The following is a 6,477-nucleotide window of genomic DNA, read 5'->3' as shown; positions in this document are numbered from 1 at the left end:
TTCATGGTCGGGCAATGGAGCGTCTGCTCCATCGTCATCGATTGGGGAATCGGGTTTGCCTTCTCCTGGCGTTGTGCGTTCACTGCCATTCAGCAGGCTGGAGAAAAGTTCCCTCCATAATTTAAATATGCTCTGGGCATCGGTGACTAGATCACCTTTGGGGGTTCTACAAGAGTATCCTCCGGTTTTGAAACCTTCTGTAAGTCGCCGCATTTTTTCGTAGAATTTTCGAGCATTACCCCTGTCGGCCAGCTTCCCTTTTCAACTCTCGGTATCTATCCCATCGCGCACGTGTTGTGGTCGATCGTAACGTTGCGAGGTAGGCAGCCTGTTTTCTCTCCGCTGCGACACGGCACTCCTCGTCGTACCAGCTGTTCTTTTTCACTTTCCGAAAACCAATGGTTTTGGTTGCAGCTGTGCGTAAGGAATTTGAAATGCCGTCCCACAGTTCCCTTATACCGAGTTGTTGACGAGTGCTCTCAGAAAGCAGGAGTGCAAGCCGAGTAAAAAATCCTTCTCTTCCGTCGGGGCGTGGGCGCAAATCAGCGATATGTTGAAGAACCTCGCTTTGATACGCATTGTGGCTACACGTTCATTCACCGGAGTGAATGATAGTACTCGGCGACGGAGTCTCTCTCCCACCACGAATCCAACACCAAACTTGCGCTCCTTTATATGGCCACTGTAGTAAACCTACTCGTCTATGTCCTTGTTCCGTCCATCGCATTTTTTGCACGGCGGTGATGTCAGCCTTTATTTTCGCGAGGACATCAACCAGCTGGGCAGCGGCACCTTCCCAATTAAGGGTCCGGACATTCCAGGTGCATGCCCTTCCAGGGGATAATTGGTCAAAGACCGGAAGTAGTGAGCTGCTTGAGCCTTGTGTAAAAGAATCGTTTCTAGCCACTCCCAACTGAATGGCGATCAGAGAACTTTCCTCACTTGCGTGAACTTCTACACATGACTCCATCCTACTACTGTATAGATATTGCAATTCAAAAAATAATTCCTCTAAGAATCATTTTTATTTAAAAACTTAGCTTAGAACAAAAAAATAATATGGTAAATCTGTTAGGATGGTCAAACACTCCATTTGGGAACGAGTAGGATTCCTGATCGCCGGCGTATAGCTAAATTCTGATATATAAAACGTGTATGTAGTTTGTGATTACAAAAATTTATACTTAAAATATAGGAAACATGGCTATTATAATTATCTCTTGATTTATCTTACATATAATATATCATGAAGGTATAATTAATTTTTTTGATAACAGCTATAAACTTTACTCTATAACAAAAATTGAAAATAGTATTTATAAATGAAGAAATAAAGTACTATAAATTTATAATTTAATATTATAGCATTCTCGCTTTCTGCAACCTGTTTTGACCTCTCTCTACCCTTATTCGCCAGAGGTGGCCATTATGTTTTTATTGTGAACGTACACTTGAGGGGTAGGTTAAGGACTGTGAATGGCAGTTTTACTATGGTGAATGGGACTTTCCCTACTCCTCTATACCATGGTTTACAACGTCTCGCTGAGTACCGCATCACCAGCAAATATACATATGTACAAACAAAAATATATACACAAGTGCATATACATACATACAAATATATATGTATACATATATAGTTTATGAACACTAACGGGAATCCCGTTACGGGATAGAATCTGCCTAGCTCTTACCCTAGACTGGGTACTGGTGTTCATAAGTATGAAAGTATGAACATGAAACTTTTATTTTTTTAAGATAAAATTATATGTATATAGAAAATTATATACAAGTACATTAATACATAATTAAGCACATGTAAACAATTAGTTAAATAAAAACAATATAGAGTCTACTAAACGCCAAGAGCAATGATAAGCAACAAAATTGTAATATGAAACGGGCTCATAAAAATGTGAAAATCATGGCCTATCCAATAAAACACATACACAAAACTAATATAAACAAGTAAGGAAGGGCTAAGTTCGGGTGCAACCGAACATTTTATACTCTTGCAACTTTCAAGAATCAAAGCCAGGGAAATACTTTAAGGTGTAAAACCAATCATATAGAGTAAAGTCAGTTGGATATTCGAAAATCCTGATAAATATTCGGGACCTAGGGGCTTGAACAGTTTTTATAAAAATAAGTCTAAATTGGTTGGTCGGGTCCAGAGATTTCACCAAAAAGTTGGTGGTTCCAAGCCCATTATCCAATTTTCACACCAGCAGCTCTCTCATACTTTACCATACCAAGTTTCATCGAGATATCTTAATTTTTACTAAAGGTACAGTTTGCACGGACGGACGGACAGACAGACAATCAACCGGATTTCAGCTTTTTTCGTCATACTGATCATTTATATTTATGTACATTAGGGTGTTTTTTTTAACTATTAATTTTTTTTAGTTCCGTCCGAAATTTCCTTGGAAATACCCTAAAAAAAAATTCTTGAAAATTTTAGCCCTTAATTTTAATATTAAGTACTGGACCAAGGCCTGTAAAAACTTTCCATAGAAAATACACTACAATCGTGAGCTTTTATCTTTAAATTCCAACAGATCAGAAGTATTTTATGGCATCGCTTTGGCTTTAGACGCATATTTCGCACAATTGTTCACTCTACAAAAGTGCCCAGTGCAACAAAGTCGTAACTCACACCGGAAGAATTTCGCATTTTTTTGTGTATATCTCGTAAATGACAGAAGCTATAAAAAAATTGTACATGACAAAGTAGGAAATTTAATTTGCTATAAAAAAGGTCCGAGGTCAAAATCGCTGTCATTAGTACTTCTCGAGATATTTATTCGGCAATTTTCATAGATTTTTTAATACATACCATCTATGTGTGTATGTTTAGAGTAAATTTTCGTAAATATGTATTATATTTTTATTGCATTGATATTTTATAACTGTTAAGATTCACTGTGTCACTTATCTATAACGTACTTATACACATACATATGTACACACACTTGATACTCTGTTATCACTTGCTGCTTGTGTGAATTTGTACATTTGTATGAACATTTTTATAATCTTGCAAGCAGCTGCTACAGACTACTTGTAATTTTGTTCACCTAACTGTAGGTATCACCTAAAACTAAGCGAGATATACATATGTATATAAATAGTTAAGAGATTAGAATTAAGAAATGTATTAAAAAACAAGTAAGAAAGGGCTAAGTTCGGGTGTCACCGAACATTTTATACTCTCGCATGATAAAGTGATAATCGAGATACCGTTATTAGCAACTTTATTGCGAGAATACAAAAATGATGCCCTCTGAATTACATGAAAATATCTGAGAGATTTACCGATATTTTCGGTGAAAAATTAGGTTAGGTTGGGTTAGGCACTGAATTCTTCATGTTCGATTGGCTCCTAATGTACTATTTATTATACAGAGATGGCATCAAATGGAATTCAAAATAGCGTTATATTGGAAGAAGGCGTGGTTGTGAACCGATTTCATGCATATTTCGTACATGTTATCAGGGTGTTAAGAAAATGTTATGTACCGAATTTCATTGAAATCGGTAGAGTAGTTCCTGAGATATGGTTTTTGGTCCATAAGTGGGCGACGTCACGCCCATTTTCAATTAAAAAAAAGCTTGTGTGCAGCTTCCTTCTGCCATTTCTTCCGTAAAATTTAATGTTTCTGACGTTTTCGAGATATGTACAAAAAACTTAGTAGGGGGCGGGGCCACGCCCACTTTTCCAAAAAAAATTACGTAGTTATGACACTTTATAGGTTGTCAGTTTCCGCCATTTTGTGGGCGTGGCAGTAGGCCGATTTTGCCCATCTTCGAACTTAACCTTCTTATGAAGCCAAGAAATACGTGTACCAAGTTTCATCATGATATCTCAATTTTTACTCAAGTTACAGCTTGCACGGACGGACAGACGGACGGACGGACGGACAGACATCCGGACTTCAACTCTACTCGTCACCCTGATCACTTTGGTATATATAACCCTATATCTGACTCTTTTAGTTTTAGGACTTACAAACAAGCGTAATGTGAACAAAACTATAATACTCTCCTTAGCAACTTTGTTGCGAGAGTATAAAAAAGTTTAATAAAGAAGATTAGAGTCAAACATGAACTCTCAGAGTGCAGAAAGAATTTAAAGACTTTTTCTGTACATTTTGGTTATTCGATTCTTTTTTGAAGTGGATTCGTTTGGTCAATCGAGACTAAAGAAAGAGCTCAAGTGCAAGAATTATAAGCATCTAAAAAGAAAAAGGACATTACTAGCCAAATAAACATAAATAAGCAAAAAAGCGTTCTTGTGGCTTTAACAACAAGTACAGTGTTAGCACCGAATAAAAACAAGTTAGCTTATATCTTTCGGTTTATAAAAAGAACAAGAGAACAAAAATGTCCCGAATACTTAGTAAAGATATAAATGAAAAAAGCTGAAGAGATAGAAATAAGATATCAGCAAAAATTACAATTTAGAAAGGAAATTAGGAGTTAGAATTCAAAAAAGAAATTACTAATAAAAGTAGCATTGCAAGTTTAAATCAAATTTTGTATAGTAAAGGAAACCTGCGTGTAGAAGATAGGTAGATAGTGCAAATCTTTAATTTAATCAAAATCACCCAATAATTTTAAATAAGTCACATTTGTCATCAATAATAATTGCAAATGTGCATAAAATAACATTACATGGAGGAAACAAGTAAATGGAATAAAAAATTCCATAAAAAAGACAATTCGAATTTGTAGTCGATGCATACGTTACCGCAAAGAAATAGCAAAACAAATTATAAGAAATCTTCCACAATTCTGAGTATCTATGTATGTCAATTCCAATTACACACGTTTTTATAGACTATGCAGAACCGGTTCTTATGAAATGTTCAAAAGGAAGAGGACAAAAAACATTTAAAGGATACATACAAGGAGCTGTATTTGTTTGTATGGCAACTGTTCAAATATCATTGAACATGCTTACTTATCAGCAAAGCCAAAATTCTACTAAATATAATTATCTATTTACATATTAATATACATACATACATATACATAATGCATTTACATGCAATGCACATCTATTAATAATAAAAATGCGTGGGTAAAGATAAGTCGTAAACACACATGTATTAAATTGGACACTTGAAAACATCCCCATGTAGCATAAAACTTATCAAGCAGCATAAACAATATGCTGCAATACATACACACATACACACATACACATATATTTAGATATTTAAGATAGTTTTAAAAATTGTATATAAGCAATAAAAACATCAAAATAAAATTAGACTGAATAAATTTTTCCTCGATATAAGACTTTTCATTTCCCCCCACCAGTCGTAAGGAATAACAAATTCTTTTTTGAAGTCAATGTTTGATGATAGATACAAATTAATATTTGGTCCTTTGAGCCGGATCTAGTGCTCGGTCAAAATTAAAAAGTCTTGTATTTACAAAACAGGCAATATACAAAAAAGCCCTGTTCAAAATACAGGCTAATTAAATCAAAATAATAGTAACACGGGTGTATATTCCCGCATATTAACAACATAAAAATGATGATTATAAGACAGGTGTATATTCCCGCATTATAAGCCGATCACATAATATACTACTGTGCCAAAAAAAAGGTGACATTGTATTTATTTTGAAAATTCTTAATTTATTCTTCGAGAGCAGTATGGAAAGGTGCATTATTGTGGTGTAAAAACCAAGAATTGTCTTTCCACAATTCCGGCCTTTTAGGCGGATAGCGTTACGCAAACGACGCATAGCGTTCAAATAATATTCCTTATGCACAACACCACGGTAATCGAAGAAAACAGCCAACATGACCTTGAGTTTTGAGCGACTTTGGCGCGATTTTTTTGGTCTCGGATCTCTTTTGGCACGATATTCGCTCGATTGATCAGTTGTTTCGAAGTCGTAAGCATAGATCCAAGTCTCATCGCCAGTTATAATGCGTTTCATGACACCCTGGTAGTCGGAAAGCTTCGTTTCACACACTTCAACGGGACGCCTTTTTTCCAAAAAATTCAATGTTTTCGGTACCAGTCGAGATTTGACGCGCTTGAGGCCCAAAACATCCTTCAAAATGGTATTGACTGAGCCTTTCGATATGTCAACTTCATCAGCAAGGTCTCTAATTGTTAATCGGCGGGTTTTCAACACCAAATCTTTGATTTATTGAACGTGAGCTTCGTCGGTTGAGGTTGATGGTCGCCCTGGACGCTCTTCGTCTTCGACACCTTCACGGCCGGCTTGGAACTCACTAAACCACTTGTAAACATTTTTTTTAGACATAGCCTCATCTCCAATGGCTTTCTGCACCATTCACAACGTATTCGCAGCAGAAAATTGATTCCGTAAACAAAATTTAATGCAAATTCTTTGCTCAACAAATTTCGACATAGCAAAAAACGAAAAACTCACTTTTAGCAGCTCACAAGACGACACGTATCTCAAACACTAATGAATATTTTGACA

Source organism: Bactrocera tryoni, unplaced genomic scaffold, assembly GCF_016617805.1.
Source record: "Bactrocera tryoni isolate S06 unplaced genomic scaffold, CSIRO_BtryS06_freeze2 scaffold_7, whole genome shotgun sequence".
Classification (NCBI taxonomy): Eukaryota; Metazoa; Arthropoda; class Insecta; order Diptera; family Tephritidae; genus Bactrocera; species Bactrocera tryoni.
The sequence above is the reverse complement of the archived record's forward strand: the minus strand, read 5'-3'. Positions refer to the sequence as shown.